Source organism: Conger conger, chromosome 8 (genome assembly GCF_963514075.1).
Source record: "Conger conger chromosome 8, fConCon1.1, whole genome shotgun sequence".
Classification (NCBI taxonomy): Eukaryota; Metazoa; Chordata; class Actinopteri; order Anguilliformes; family Congridae; genus Conger; species Conger conger.
Window position 1 is genome coordinate 37,866,495 of NC_083767.1, and position 17,263 is coordinate 37,883,757.

At 37.8% G+C, this 17,263-nt stretch overlaps 1 long non-coding RNA gene across 1 annotated transcript in view; it reads left to right on the plus strand.

Annotated features, from left to right (window-relative positions):
- LOC133134600 (uncharacterized) overlaps positions 1–16,452 on the plus strand; it is a 137,719-nt gene extending 121,267 nt beyond the window's left edge. Inside the window, exon 3 of the long non-coding RNA XR_009709307.1 lies at positions 16,340–16,452. This is a non-coding gene — a long non-coding RNA (uncharacterized LOC133134600). The remainder of the gene's footprint in view (positions 1–16,339) is intronic.
- The last annotated feature ends 811 nt before the right edge of the window (positions 16,453–17,263 follow it).

Sequence of the window (17,263 nt, forward strand, 5' to 3'; positions counted from 1 at the left end):
AGAAAGCAGAGATGGAGAGAGAGAGTACCAGGAGAAGCAGGAGCAACATTAGTGTGACTTACACAGGGCTAAACATAGCTGTTAGCAGGAGAAATGAAAGCTGTTACATCCCACTGAGTATTTAGAAGAGGTGCATTGATGTTTACTTCATGGCCTGGTGCCTCAACAAATTCAATATTTAATATTGTTCACAGAAAAATCTACTGTATATTTGCTGATGCATTTGTTCATGTTTATGTGTACAGAGGGTACTGATTGAATATCCCTGTGGTTTAAAACCAATGTTTCTCAGACAACTTTTGTTGGTCGGTTTGGGTTGATGGTCGCTCAGTTTCATAGAAAATGAACAGGATTCCAGCGACTGGCAAATACATTTTTTAAATGTGGTAAGCTATACTGATAGCTTAAGCTATTAATAGCTTCACATGCGCTTTATTTCTTACTTTTTTTTTACTGTGAGTGATTTTGATCTTTATGTGTGTGAGATATGTGTGTATATGTGTGTATGTATAAGCTACTGGATGCCTAAAATTTCCCTCGGGATGAATAAAGTATCTATCTATCTATCTAGTTTAAAATAGTAAGCTATAGTTTTTTTTTTTCCCTAGAAACAGCCATGCTTGTTCCATTCGTGGCTATGTAGCAGCACCTCTGGAACTTCCAGATAACTCTGATTAGATCCATCTGTAATAGCTAGCCTATGTGTCTCACAGAAAGTAAATAAAACAACTAATCATTGCAATATTCTGATGTACTGTAATAGGGAGATACTCCACTTCAGGCTAATCTGATACAAACATAGCACTGACAGGCCTCCAAAACCTTTGCTGCATGACTATCCACCTAATTTTTAGCTAGCAGGAACCCCATGAAAATATGTGGCACTTCATAATAAACCTTGCAAACTCCAACACTCGCATAACTCAGAGTGCACCCCAAATAAAATAAATAAATAAAAAGCTGAAAAGATAAAAAAAGGCTTTCAAGAGTTTCAAATTGAGCCTGGCCAAACATGTCACTAGATCTCTGGGTAATGCATGTATCAATGCTGTCAATGGAGTGTGGGCTGTTGCCATGGCATTCATGGCATCCAAACATAATGTATAAACACAAGTCACACAATACTATGGATGGATGGATGGATGGATGGATGGATAGATAGATAGATACAGATGTGCTGGGTAATTTAAGAAGCTGTTCACATCCAACTGGGCTCTAAACAATGCATCTTGGCAGAGGAAAGCCATTTGCAGCTATTTCATAGAGAAAACAAGCAGCTTCTGATTTTCTATTCAAACCCAGCATCTGGAGGAGTCATTGTTATAAGACGCAAAACAAATTAACAATGAGAGATCTGGAATAGAGTACAGGCTTCTCACAAAGCCTCACAAATCTCTCTCTCTCTCTCTCTCTCTCTCTCTCTCTCTCTCTCTCTCTCTCTCTCTCTCTCTCTCTCTCTCTCTCTCTCTCTCTCTCTCTCTCTCTCTCTCTCTCTCTCTCTCTCTCTCTCTCTCTCTCTCTCTGTAGCTCCCCCTCTCTCTCTCCCTCTCTCTCTTTCTCTCTCTGTGGCTCTCTCTCTCTCCCTATTCTTTTTTTTTCACAATATTTAAAAAAATACTGTTTTCCCTCCCAACTAACCTACAACTGACTACACAGGCACATATAAACATATGTTGTAATAATACAATTTTTTTTAAACTTTAAACCACTAAGTCAGTGGTAGCACATGGTAGCTCCATTTATGGTCTCATGCAACTTCTCTGCTATTTCTAAACACAAAAATCATAATCATAATATTAATAATTATAATAATAATAATAACAATATACTTGTCTGTTGTGGAATTCACTGTGCAGAAAATCATGCACAGTAACTGTCCCGGGAAGGCATTTTGGTCTTAAACATTGGCTTCCAATGAATACAGTCAACGCAATGCTGACACATCACAGTGTGTCATTAAGCAAACCTTGCTTAATGAATAACTATCTCCTTTCCTGTCATATGCAAATAACCCTCAAAAGCAAAAGAAAAAAATACTTCCAAATTCTCTAGAGGGGCTTTGCCAACTGTAATATGATGATGCCATCCTTAAAGATGACTAGTTCTAATCCCATTGATCTTGTAAAGGGTTATTAAGCATGGTGATGAGTACGAAAGGGAAGAATGTTCTCTAAGTTAGTTTAAGAAGAGATAGACCTTTTTCCCCAAGGGATGGCATCAAATGCACTCAACAAATATTTTCAGCTTTAATGAAGAACAGAAGGAATGGAACACAAAGCGGTTTCGCTCATGCATAATTACTCCATTCCTGTCACCTTGTCAAGACAGTCACGTAAAACATTTTACTCACACTTAAAAACATGTTATTAAAAAAGAGAACCCTTCTTCTTTTCCTGCTGTGATGGAAAGAAAGAGTTTAGAAGACAGGTTCTTTGATTGCCTGTCCCCCTACCCTCTCCTCTCTCCCTCTCTGTATCTCTGTATCGCACACACACACACACACACACACACACACACACACACACACACACACACACACACAAATTACATTCAGCCTGATTAAACCCTGTAAGCAGAAGCTATCAAGTTAAGCGCCTGTTTTGAGTGGATATAGCGAGCTATAGCGAGTGGGTTGGAGCTCATCTGCTTTGACGGGAGCTGTGGGTGAAAACGTGGAAAATCTGAGATGGCTGTTCATGTCACAAATGGTGCCTGAAGCCTGTGGCTCTCCAGGTCATGGGAAAAGCACATTTCTGGTTTGAAGTGATGTTGGTGGTCCCCTAGGGAGACGTCCCTATGTCAATTCAAGGGCACGCACCTTTTTAAATAGCAAAATAAATCCATTTTCCTTCAACACATCTCTAAAGCTTTAACAGCTACCCCTAGTTTCTGTGAAGTGTTTTGAGATCCATGAAAGACACTATCGATGCAAATCATTCACTCATCTTTCCATTATATTGTATCTGTTTTATAATGTTTTATGTAAAGTAAATGTTTCAGTGTGATGTCGCTGTGAAATTGTGATGGAGAGTGTCAAGTACCTTTTGCATACAGTATGTGACCTGGGAGATATTCAACCTCAAGATATTCAGCTACCAATACCACAATATTTGAAGGATCGGTTATTGGGTAAAACACACCTGATCTCAATCTGATTCTCTCTGATACTACAACGCTTAATATGTCAGTGCATATGAATTATCTCCTGTAGCAAAGCGTCACCTCTATAAGTTCTGACAAACTAACTAATGAGGATAATATAATGTTTCTCTGTCTTACTGATAAATTTTTTCAGGGTTAAGTTAGCTATAAATGGAGATAAATGTACATTTTCAGATACAACAAGTTGTAATTTGATTTATTTTTGTTATGACATAGGCTTAACACAACTCACCAACTGCCGTCTATCTACATGTGGCCATCTGATGTGTTACAGTCGCTAGTTATTATACAGTATTCTAGGTTATATTTTTTATTCTATAAACCTTAAAATAACATTTAATTTACGTATAAGGCAATAGAAATGTTGAAAATACAAAAATAAACATACAGCCTACTAGTATTCAAACAATGCAAACACAATGGGGTAGGCCCCACAAAATTACTTTGTAGATGCAGATTTGTATTCTAGTCCAGCACTAAAACACCTGATTCAACAAATTAGATGTTGATTAAAGACCATGATTTGTTCATTAGTTGAATTGTCTTGAACAAAAGCGTGCACCGAAACATCTTGGATAAGATTGGCTACTTCTGTGGTGAGTGATCAATTGATTAATTGATTATGGTATTACAATGTATCATTTCATCAACAAGTGACAGTAGAAAGTCCTGTTGCACCCTGGAGGATGGAACTGCAAGTAATAAACAGAACTGCATTACAAATTGAATGGCAAACCCATATATCATAGATTTGGATAGCTGCTTCAGCTGTAATGTAGTACTGCAGTATAGATAAGCATGCTGCAATTAACCCCATGGCTCTATACATGGCCTTCTTAGCAGTGACTCAGGAGGTAAGAGCAGTCGCCTGGCATTCGGAGGGTTGCCAGGTCGATCCCTGGGTGTATTGAAGTGTTCCTGAGCTAGACACCTAGCCCCCAATTGCTCCTGATGAACTGGTTGGTATCTCGCATGGCAGCCAATCGCTGTTGGTGTGTGAGTGTGTGTGAATGGGCGAATGAGAGTGTCAATTGTTCAGTGCTTTGGATAACGGCACGATATACATGTAGACCATTTACATTCTCAGTGTCCCCCTTGTGGCTTCTGTGAATTGGGGTATATCATGGATCCTGTATGGGCCTCATGAGGTGTTATTATCCTCCGATGCAATCTTAGATCATTGCTCTGCTGAAGCGTGTGGCGTTCCCTACAGAATTCAGCGGCGATAGCACATCATGTAATGACATGGGTAGATTGTAATGCTTTCACCAAGGACCTCGTTATTCTTTCAAAAAGATGCTGAGATTTCTGTGTTTTACTGATTGCTATCTTATATGATGACACTGGAATTGTCATGGTTAAAATAATACTGGGATGTCATCTTTCAAACAAGAATGAGGTTATTGTATTTCAAAAAAGATGTGTATTGCCATATTAGACTGTGATTTTCATCTTTCTAATGAGACGGGAACTGTCATTTCTAAAACAAAGTAGGGGTTTGCAATAAAAAAGTATTACTGCACGACCACTGTCATTTAGATGAGCCTGGGATTGCCATATTTCTAATGACATTTTTTAAATAAGGATGGGATTAGTATGCTTCTAATGGCACTAATAATGTTCTATTTCAGATGTTTCCGGAAATGAGCAGGTGTGTGTCAAGTCCTAAAGGGGATTATCGAGATATACAAGGGAAAGGATCTTTCAAACTTGACATGGAGGGTTTGAAAATGAAAATGAAAAACAGAAAAAGAGAAAGAAAGTGCTTCAGTAGTTAAAGGTGTAAGGAGTTGGAAAATGACATGGAAATGACACTAAATTGCATTAAAGGTGAACTCAATTACTGTACCCAGCAAACTGGGGGATATTAAGAAGGTTGTTATAGAAACAGGATGAATGTAGACTCCTATGGAAATTCATCTGTTTAATTTGACATATTTAGAGAGGTGGTGCTATTTGCCAGTAGGCCAAAATCTTTTCTATAGACCAAAGAAGATGTTTTAATTCTCCTTGAAGCTCTATTTTTGGTTTAATTTCATTTTAATTTCCACAACAAGCGCTTCAGGGCGAATGAAAATTTAAAATGGCAAACTTATGTTTTAGCTTTCATTATTCAGTTTTACCTTGATGGATGCACAGCGGTGATGTTTTGGCTGTCTAGCTGGTCCTGCAGAGACGGGTTTCATTTAGTCAAATTACTGCCTGGATGGTAAATGGGGGCTGCTGTGTTCTTTAGAGCCCGTGATTTCATTGAAAATGAGGAGGGGCCTCCATTATTGAATATAATAACTGGCGCTATTGAGTGGCTGTATGTCTTCCTGTTCGGTGCTTGTTTACTGCACTGATGAGTGAGAGAGGAGCTGAACACGGTTTATCCCCCTATCGCGTGCCCGCCTGCTTGCTCATCAAAAGTGCTCAGTCCTGGTGAGCTGATTGATAATTGTCACATCCGCACCCAAGTCGTTAATCTCATGAGAACACATCCGATTCAAAATTAATTCCACATTCGCGGCGCGGCAAGGCAAGGCAATGGCGGTACCTGCATTCTGCATTCATAGCAAGACACGCCATGCAAAATGAATTTTTTTTTTTTTTTTTTTTCTTTTTTACCCAAGATCCCCTTCACATAAACCAGGGTGTGCTGAATACAGAGAGGTCCGTAAGTTTTTGGACAGTTTTGGCTCTGTACTTGGCACATTGGATTTAGAAATGAAGCAATGATTATGAGGATAAAGTGCAGACTGTCACCTTTAATTCGAGAGTATTTACTGTGCATGAATATAGGGGGATCCGTGTAGCAATTGCATTATTTTCATACCTCCCTCCTATTTATGGGTCCAAAAGTAATCAGACAGTGGCTTCTCAGATGTCTCTGGTGTATTCAGTCGCTTACTTAGTGCAGGTATAAGAAAGCTTTCAGTATCTACTCTTGATTCGAGGCTTGTGATTGCCTTTGGCATCTGTTATTGGCATTTGTCAACATGAGAACCAAGGTTCTGCCAAGAACAGTCAAGGAAGCAATGTAATCAGAGGCGTAGGCCAAATCTTAATCAATTCAGAAATAGCTCAGAAGGCAATTGTCCAATTGCTTTTGGTCCCCTAAAATGGGGGACTATATAGATTATATAGATTAAGGGATGTAATTCCTACATGGATCACCCAGTATGAAAGGTGACAATTTGCATTTTAACTTAATATTAATTGTTTCATTTCAAATCTAATGTGCTGAAGTATAGAGCCAAAAGAACAGGTTACAGGTACTTTTAACTACTCATCCTTGTGTATTTTTTATCCTATTCCAAAAAAATCTGCCTTTACCCCTATATCTTCTTTGAGGATTAGTTTTCACTGGCCTATTGCTTGCTTATTTACAGAGCCAATAAACACTGACTAGCATTAAACAAATCAGTCCTAGGATGCTTTGCTTGAAAATGCAGGGGCCTTTTTATGTTTGTACTTTTATCCATGCAGTAGCTAATGTCTCACTCATTGCGATACAAGATAATTCACTCAAGTCTCTCATATTTAATAAGATAATTGCAGAGAAACAAAACCATTAGCAGACGTTACATTTCCCAAGTCCCAAGGGGCAGCTCAGTTAAAATAATGATTTTATGTTTTATTAAAAAAAAAACAACAACTCAAACACAAATGCCTCATTTATGACCTCGACACCACTGGGACTCGTTAGAGATTCTCAATAGGAAATTCCCATATCTGTCTTTAAATGAAACACTCTATGCTAACTTTCAAATTAAAATGTACCGTTTCAGATGATTGCTCGTTATTTATTTATTTATGCAACAGTTTGCTTCAGTTTCTAGGTCCATCGCATTACCCGTCTTGGATATGGTTTTAATTGTTTTATTCACTTCTAAATTCACTTTGAAATTGTTTTCGATTGTTTCAGTTAGTTCCATTGTTTTTCATTGTAAATTATTTCTTCATTGATAGGATGAAAAAAATCATGAATTTGGTAATAGAACTGATTAAAATGTGCCAATACAGGTTGCGTTTAAGGGCCTACTCTCATTATAGTAATGTTCATATTTAGAGGTTGAAATTAGTAGAATTATATAGAATTACTTATGACTATTATTCAAATATTAATTTCTATCCATGCCCAAACACTTGTCTTTTTTTATGAAAATGTGTCAATGCCCACATCTTGACTCAAGAATACTTCTGCTTGTTATGGAGTTAATTTGCCCCTACAGTAACACCCACTTAGCCTTTTCAACCTCTAAAAGCAAGTCAATGACTTGATGGTCAGATGCTTTTCATCAGTATTATTATATAAAGCCCATAATCATGTTTTGGAGATGAAAAATGATCCAATCTAGCCCATCCAGCCTTTTTAGTTGAAAGAAAATCTTGGTTGAAATAGTTGGATCATTTCTGATTCTGTCCAGACGATATGATAACAGTTTAATTGGGTGCAGAGAAAGGAGACAGGCCTTGGTAGTCAAAGACATCACCAATTAGGCTGTACTGAAACAGATTAAAAATGTTGGCAGAAAGCAGACCCGCTGCAATTGAAACAGCATTCCTGTTACAGCAACCCTTAAGAGAATTTATTCTCAGCATGGAAGGAAATGGACGCAATACAAACCAGGTCGTATTTCTAAAAAATGTAATTTGATTGGGTTTCGTAGTTTGATTCTTTCGGCATTCATGTCGAATGTCCTGTTAATGTAATGTCATGGGGTCCAAGCCCCAGTATAGATGTATTGGAGATGTTACCAGGGAAGATATTCGTTTACAGAATTTGGACTGACCCATTATTAAACAGAAAGTCTTGATTTTTTTCTGATTGAAAGGACCCATTCAATCAGAAAGTGAACTTACCTTTAGCTCAGAGATTAAATATACAATGTTTGTTGTCTCTGTGTTTTCAGTAGCAAACATAACAAAGTTCAGTTTCCTCCACGGTCATTTAAAAAAAAAAAAAGAATATATTCTAGATGAAACATAAAAGCTTGCTTTCATTCATTAATTTGATTAAGACATGAACCACCCTTCAACACGGATGCTGATATATTCCAGTACATTGTAGCTCAGAGGTGCACTTTCATCTGTTGTGACTTGGTGGCTTTGAACCGAACTACAACTTACATACAAAAAATTCTAGTAAGCACAATACAGCTTGTGTTTTTATAAAATAAAAAAATACAAATGTGTCCAAAATAAGTGAATAATATCAGCATTACATATACATTAGGGATATACTAGACAATGTTAATGATTTGCTCCTAGTTCCTCCCTTTTCAAAAATAGGAAATTGAGAAAAAAAATTTACTCAGTGGATTGCATTGTAGGACAACATCTCTACCAATGTGCACTAGCCATTAAATTGCCATTTTGTTGACACTTTTATCCAAAGCGACTTCCAGTTGATTAGACAAAGCAGGGCACAATCCCCCCTCTTGAGCAATGTGGGGTTAAGGGCCATACTCAGGGGCCCAACAGCTGCACAACTCTTAACTAGCCATAAACTAAAAACTCTTAAAAGGCCATGTGTGACATCAGAGCTGACCGATAGCTTTGAATATGGGATGGACTCTGTTCCCCATCAGCACTTGTTGACCAAGGGGATATACTAGGACACGGCTTCTCACACTTCTCTCCTCTCTTCAATATTTTTCGCCTCTCTCCGAAAGAATGCTTTGCAGCTGTCTTGCTTCCTTCCGGAACAGAATCCAAGGCCCTGGGCCAAGCCTGGCCTGGCTCTTGTGATGAGATCATCATAAGAGTCATTGTTGAATAGGCTGGGACTCAACTCTTCACTCCATTACTCCTGAGGGAACTGGAGTGTCGAGACATTTGTTTCGGTGAGAAATCCAACAGGCCTTTGCCAGAGAAGCCAGGAGGAAGAACCAACCTGTGAGTTCTTGTGCAGTCCAAAGACGCCATCTTATGATGCAGCCTTTCCACACCAGGCAAAGGACGTCACCACAGACCAGCTGGAGTCTTCACCGGCAATGAGACAGGCTGAGTAGAGTATAATGACCTCAAATCATGAGAGACTTGAGAGTATTAGATAACTATTGTCTATTGAGTGAATGAAATATTATCTACCCTATTAATAGTTTCATGTATGTCTTTTGTTAATTATTTGCAAATAAATGTTTTGTGTTACAAATTGTGTTATCTCTTTATTATAATAAGTGGGGGCTACTGATAAAACAGACTGAAATTAAAAGCGCTGCTAGGTTCTTCCTAAATTATTAATTATTTACTGTTAATGTGAAATTCATTAGCTGGTGCTCTGTGAAAGGAGGAAAACCTTGATCCGCCTCTGAGGTAGATAACTCAGATAACTCAGATGGGTGATGCAATTATAAATACCCAATATCATTACACTGAACTGAAAAGAGCCTTTTCATCCTGTGCTCAGTCGATTTAACTATTTCAGAACTGAACAGGGCAGGTCAGAACCACCTCTGAAATATGACAATGTGGGCTATATTGGAACCTTCAATTACCATTGGGAACTGCTACAAGATGCAGGCAAGGGAGAAACGCATTACTGAATACCTCATCAAGTAAGTACAGTATCGGTGGATGTATCAAAGAATAGCACTGGCTCTCTGAAACTTTAATTATGGAGAAGTAGCAGAAAGTTCAGATGGGCTTCAGAGATTCAAAGAGAAGAGATATGGAGGTAGATAGATAGTCTGGCAGTCCTGTGGCCCAGGTAGAAGCCAGGACTCTGTAACATTCTGGGTAAATATCCACAAAAGGTCAGGGAAAGTTGTATGTATATCTAAAAATGAATTTTAAAACAAACTGTACGCACAAAAAAGGAAAGGTCAGGAGGAGAAGAAAATCATTTCACAACAAGAAAGTGAGTAAAAGAACCAGCGAGCAGGAATGCTTGAACCTGCATCAGAACATACTGTTCGTGCAACTGTGACTTTGACTGCACCTGTCAAGAAAGAGAAAACACATTTCATTCTGAGGTTCAGTTTCGGCATTAATGCTGATTTAATTTTTGAACAAATGTTTTTCTCATCTGAACATCATTCACACCCTGTAGGGCAAGGGTCTCCATCACACTGATATAGAACATTTACATGTAATTTGCAAGATGTTACAGACAAGACCAAAAACAAGAGCTGAATAAAAACTTAAACCCTGTATAATATATACAATTTAGTTTCTCTAGCTAAGTTAGCTTTAAGTTCACCAGCTGTCATTCAGAGAAAGCATTTCTAAAACAGAATTTTAATTTTAACTCATCACATCTGCAAATCACTGATTTCTACATAACAAACTGTTATGTGGTTTCTAGTATGTATACCACTTAAGACATTACATGGCAAACCCACCTGAATTATAGTATAAAAGTATACAGAATATGTGACCTGTTCTATCATAATCAGTTTTAAGTTGCAATGGCCAATTTCACATAAATCGATGTTAATGTAAATATGTACATTTTTGGGTGTTTTAGGCTTTCTACTTTGTAGAATAATATCTTGGCTTTCATAATCTGCATGTCTCAATGCCGAATTCAGAGTAAAAATATAGTTTTTATGCTTTTAAATGATGAAAAGTAAAAGTAACATGAAAGTAACACTGGAGTTCTGCATTGTTTGGAGGCTAGCCAGCTTGTCACCATTCACCAATCACAAACAACCACATCAGCTGTGTTTGTGGCTACATGTTAATGTATTTGCTTCCATGATCCGTATGTCTTAATGTCAAGAATGAATGTTCAGAGTAAAGTAAAGTTAAAGAGTAAAGTTTTAAAGGGTTTATATAGAAGTTGAGCCCCAGAGTTTTGTTAGCCCAATGTCGGTAGTCTCCCAGGCTCACGAAACTCTCGCAACAAAACTTTGAAGCCATTTTTCTCAAAAACATGGTTCGGTGGCACCTAAAATGAAACGGGACACATCTCTCTTGATATCTGGAGTACAGAGATAACATTGGTATCGTTAGAAAGCTTACATTCTCTTAGTTTCTAAAATCAGACTATTAATTGCAGAACATAAATATTGGTGCTATAACATTTCAATTGAAAAAAAGATATCTGAGGAAAAATAAAGACTTATAACTAAGGAGTTATACATGTTTGCATCAAGGAAGTAGCCTCAAAATCCCAGTGGAAATGAGCTGGGTGTATTATGATCTACGCATTTAAAATGCCTGTAAAACTCAAACAATAAGCAGGAAAGAAAGTCCTCCTGCAGACATTCACTTTTACAGTTTCAGCCCGGCAAAGGGAAATCTAATTCACAAGGGGCACAGTTGCACAGTTTTATTAAAAGTTTGACCAACTCTTAAATGAAAACCTATCTTTTTTCAATCTACAGTTAGATATTGGCTGGAAAATATTGATTTACTCCCTGCAAAGCTGTCATCTCACTCTTCCTCATGCAGAGATTTCTTCCTCATCAGTGAAAATCCTTCTCAATTCGTTGATCACACTTTTTTCTTTTTTAACTCAGTAAAAAACAAGCATTTTCTTGCAGGAATGTCACATTCATGAGAAAAGTATGAAACCCCAATGAACAAAAATGGTATACCTGAGTGTATTGAAAATGTCATTGAAGTATACAAAAATGTTTCAAATATACAGTACTTATAGTTTTCTGTACTCCATTTAATATATGCTTAACATATAAATGGCATTAAGTTCTGCTTCAGTGTACTTACAACTACAAGTATATGTGATATACTTAGTTTATTTGAGTTTACTTATACAAAGTATACTATGATTTAAAGGAGCGCTGTCATGCTTTTTTCAGTTGAGCTTATTTGGATTAAATACTTAAATTATGTGTGTAGGCATTTTTAAAATCATCGTCAGTGTAGCAGTTTCCTAAATATGGGGCAAAACTTCTAAGGGCAAACACGTCCAGTGACGTCAGGTAATCTCCAGTCTGTGTTTCCCAGAAGGTAACAGGTGCTCAAACTCCACCCTTGAAAGCAGAGACAGGTTTATGGGCGGCAACCCATCCAGAAGATTGCATGTCACTCCCACAAAAATATGGTAATGCTGGCATTCAGATATCATGGAACCTAATTTGGCTAGCCTGAACAATGTGGCAGGCAGCTCTGACTTCAGCAACCAAATACGACCTTACAGTTTTGAACCAGAATTTACAGAGGATGAATTGCGTGAGCAAGAGAGACAGGCAGCGGTGGAACACAAAGTTTGAATCACTGCCGTCACTTAGGATGTGAAGTTTAGAAATTGGAATTATCCTGTCAGAAATTAGCATTGCTAATTGATGAACCGCAAAGTGTTTGGCTATCCATGCACATCGCGATTGTGTAAAAATAACAATAACGATCTCAAAGTAAAGCACTTCAAAAGGAAAATGTTTATTTAAAATTGTGTCAAAAGTGTCGGAATGCCACTCTTATCTTGTTCTTATTCCGACATCCAGATTTCATTCATCATCTTTGTTTTGATATCAGCGTTTTTGTAATTGAGCTGATCACCATGGAAAAGTCATCGCTCACTCCGTTAAGATATTGAAAGTAATAGTTAGCTAACATTTTTCCAAGTAAACTATGATTAACTCCCTCAGAGGCACTGTCATAACCACAGTTAGGCAACCTGAAACAGTAACAAAGGTTGAAAGCTAGGCAAAATTGTTGCCCATGGTACCAAGATGCCAGTATCAGATGTTAAAAATGGCAGTTACCATAATTCAAGGATGTACTTAGTTACCATCCATGTCATTTCTGTTGATTATCAACCAGAATAACTGAGTCGGCCCTTAAATATGAAGATGTTTGAATGTCATTTTGTTGATCGTGCAAGGAAAGGGATTTCTCCAGGTACAGTATGTTTTGAAAACGAACCCTGTACACCGCTAAAACAAGGTTTTATGAAACGTTTTTGATCCTACTGCTGAGGGGTTCTAAATTCAAATGTTTTTTTTAACCCTGATAGTGAGGATTTGATGATTTTAAGGAACCTGAACAGTTTTTGAAATGGGGTTTAATGCTTGGGTGTACATGGCCTAAATTTGAGTTTAATCTGATCCAGTAAATCTTTAACAGTTCAATTTGATCCAGTAAGCCTGTAGCATTCCAATTTGATCCAGTAAATCTCTAACGTTTAAATCCGATACTGTACTGTTATTCTGTAACATTCAAATGTATCTGATAAATATTTAACAGTTCAATCCGACCCAGTAAGTCTGTAACATTCTAAATTGAATCAGTAAATCTGTAACAGTTGGCTGAGAAGCTTGCCTGGCTTAGTCTTATTTCTCTTGCAATATAATCTTCCCTTACTTTTTAGTTTTCCTTTTTCCAAAAGAGAGCCTTGATTCAGTCTTTAATTGTGATATATTTCAGGCATGTCATCCTTATTTATTATTTTACATTTCATCTATTATTTTACATTTCATTTATTTTATTTATTTACAGGTTATTTTTAGAATGTTTTTCCCATCGTAAAACTTCTATCTTGTATGTTGTGAAGTGTTGTGTTTTATTTCTATGAATATTTTATTGATCATGTGTCTTAATTCCAATGTGATCACAAATGGCAAATAGACTCTTGACTCTTGAAATGCACTTGCTTGTTTGTTCGTCTTCACAACCATAGTTTGGTGAGATAATTTTCGTGATTTATAACTCTCTGAACTGTGTTCAATTTCAAAAAGTGAAGTTTTCAAAGTGAAAGAAAATGTAAATACAGGCCAGAATGGGCAATGTGGTTAATGCTAGTTCACAAAATGTTTGTAATAGCAACTTAGAGACTGGGATCAACAGACTTTCAACTGAATGAAACGTATTAACTAAAACTCACATATGAAATGTAAAACATGAATGTTAATGTCATCTCATTTCTTTAGATTAGATGATTTGAAAACTCTGCTGAAGGCCATCGCTGTAGTACTTCCAGGGTGGTAGACTGATCTTCTGTTGAAATATACTTCACTCTGGCAAATAATACTTGTGTTATTTGTGAGGGTGCATTTGACATAATATTGATGAAGGAATAAATGGAATCATATAAAGATGTATTTCATCCAGGCAGACCCTGACGTTCGGCTTTTGCACATGAAAACTCTCCATCACTGCTGTTCGGCTGGTAATGTGTGAATCGACCAAAATGGTAATAAATTGTGGAATGAATTTACTCGGCCATCTAGAACAGCCCGTGCGGAGATATTAAGAGCTTAGGCTGAGATTTTTATTTTTTATTTCTTTTCATGGGACTTTTCACGATTCCGCATGCACAAACCTGTTTTAATGTATACGTTTGCCCACATATGACTGAGCTCAGGCGGTTCAAAGTGAATACATTGAAACAAATTAATGTTTGTCTTGTAGCAAGCGATGTACCTGCCAAGATAATGAGAAATATATAGCATGTATAATGTTTTGCGACCTAGAACCCATAAAATTTCAGTGGCACGTGTGTATAAATTATGTATGCTCCTATACATATCAAGGATCTGTATCTGTAATCCCCTCCAATATTTCCCTGCCACTTTACCTAAGTGACGGACCAAAACAAATACATGTGATTTTGAGATGCCAAAGGTTACGCAGACGTATTGTCCCTGGCCAGAAAAGGCATGGATATTTCCTGCGAAATGATTAACCCTGTTCTGTCATATCACAATCCTGCTGCGCAATCTCCCTTGCAGAGTAAGTAAACCTCTGTGTTTTTGTGACGGCGGTGACTTTAATAAACTCCGACAGAATCCTCTCATGTCTACAAACTCTGCCGGTGCAAAGTCTGATTCCTCAGTCTGGGAGTGACGGCATTCCGGGGCTTGGAGAACACATGAAACGCTGGTAATCTGGAGATACTTAAGGAGATACCGCTACTAAAACATGATCTGAAGAGATTTTTAAAATGCATAATTGAACAGTTTGCACCCAGCTTGATAGCTAGAAATCCTCGCTATTAATCAACGCCTGCCGAGCCGCAGTGTCTTGAGAAAAAGGCTCCTGCCACACTATATTATAATAAAGAGGGGTGGATATTTCAAAAGCGTTTCGCTTATCCGAAAGTAAGGGGTCCTTAATGGTGGAGAACAGTTATTGATTTCCACCTGTCTACCCCCACCTCCCTACCCCCAGCTCCTTCTACAGCCCCATCAAACAGATGAAAAGTAATATTTTTAGATTGTCAGTATTAATGATGCTCCACTGCGTGGCTTTGAGAAGGTTCTAGAAGGTGATACCTGTATATTAGGCGGATATTGGTACATGTATGACAGTGGTGAAGCAAAGGCTTTCAAAAATGCATGGATATCCTTTCTCTCCATTACCCTGACTTCTTGGACACGACCTTGAAATAGCTTATTGTGAATCCAGGTAAGGCCGTTATACTGTGTATGAACATTAAATAACTACCTCAGTGAGACTATTAATGTGATTTCATCCAGATTCACACTCTGACATTCTAAATGCACTGGGGTGAGGTTCCCAATAGTGGTGTGTCTTGAAAATGCACAACATCCTTCACACACAACTTCAAGACAGCTCTTGAAAATTTAACGAGTGTTTCCGAAAAGTTGTTGTGAAAATAATTTTTCATGAGTTACTTCAAAAAGTATGTGAGTTAACTCGCCCACCGGCATTGGCAGTGGGTGAGTTTCTCACTCCTGAAGGTCTTTTGGATAATCTTTTAGAGAGCCACTTTCAAATAGGTGAATACTAATGTCTTTTTAAAGAGAAATTACGGAAGAGGGAGACAAGTGAGACTAAAATAATAATGATTTATTTTTATTTAGCATGGCCATGAATCGCTTGCAAGTAGTATTTCAATGAGTCAAAAAGTGCCCTTTTTTGGCTGGTGTTAATTGTAAAAAAATATATATTTATTTGTAATTGAAATGGTATCAAATTCAAAGAGGGAAGTATATAGTAGTCTCCACAAAAAAAATACACCTTAAAAAGTACTCCGCTCTTGTTTTATTATGATTCATCGATGGTCGTAACACTATGCCATGAATAGATGCATGCATTATTTTATTTTTTTAAATCTTTTTTTACATAAAGCCTGTATAGTCTTGGAGACTTTCTTCCTGCTGGACTATTATAATGCACCAGCTTGGAGCTAATTATATTTTGCCTTCTGTTGCATCCGATCATATTCATAAGCCAAAAATGTAGGTTTGGATACCATCTAGGATATATCCAATACATTGACACTATGGAATCTAATTAGGTTATCCATGTTCTTTTCCAGGTGGCACAGGTGGTGCAGTGGGTATCCTCACAGTAGCCTCACAGCAAGGAGGTCCTGGGTTCGAATCCCCGTCGGCTGGGGCCTCTCTGTGCGGAGTTTGCATATTCTCCTTGGGTCTGCGTGGGTTTCCTCCAGGTACTCCGGTTTCCTCCCACAGACTAAAGATATGCAGGTTAGGCTGATTGGAGAGTTTAAATTTCCCATAGGTGTGAGTGAATGGTGTGTGTGCCCTGCGATGGACTGGTGACCTGTCCAGGGTGTATTCCTGCCTTTTCGCCCAATGTATGCTGGGATAGGCTCCAGCCCCACTGCGACCCTGTTCAGGATAAGCGGGTTAGGATAATGAATGAATGAAATATTATTTTCCATTCTCTCTCTCTCTCTCTCTCTCTCTCTCTCTCTCTCTCTCTCTCTCTCTCCACTTACTCTCTTTATCTTGGCAAGTACCCAGCCTCTGAACTGTTTCAAGCCAATACCTTCGCTGGCCTAACCCTGTCCTAAACTTGGGAGGACATTCGAATTTCCGTCCTGTAGCCAAGTGTTAATGGGGGTTGACAGAAACAAACACCCTTAACAGATTTATAAACAAGTGAGAAATCACAGTGCAAAAAAGGAAAACAAACTGTTCAAATATGCCAAGGAATTACAAAAGGAATACTCTTAACATAGAATTGCTATAAGAAAAGTACATATTTTATTCCGCATCATCTATAGCAACACAGTAATGAGAGTTTATTTCTCAAACTGTTTGAATTTGTTGAACAAAATGTGCTCTTTCATTCTTTCTCTCTCTCAGATGTAGCTGGCGGTCAACAAAGGTGAACAGTAGTCTATGCTGACTAGGGTATGTATTGTTGCCATGGCAGCAATGCTTGTGGTAAACTAATGGAAAATGCACCTTATAAAACTGAACCCACAACATGA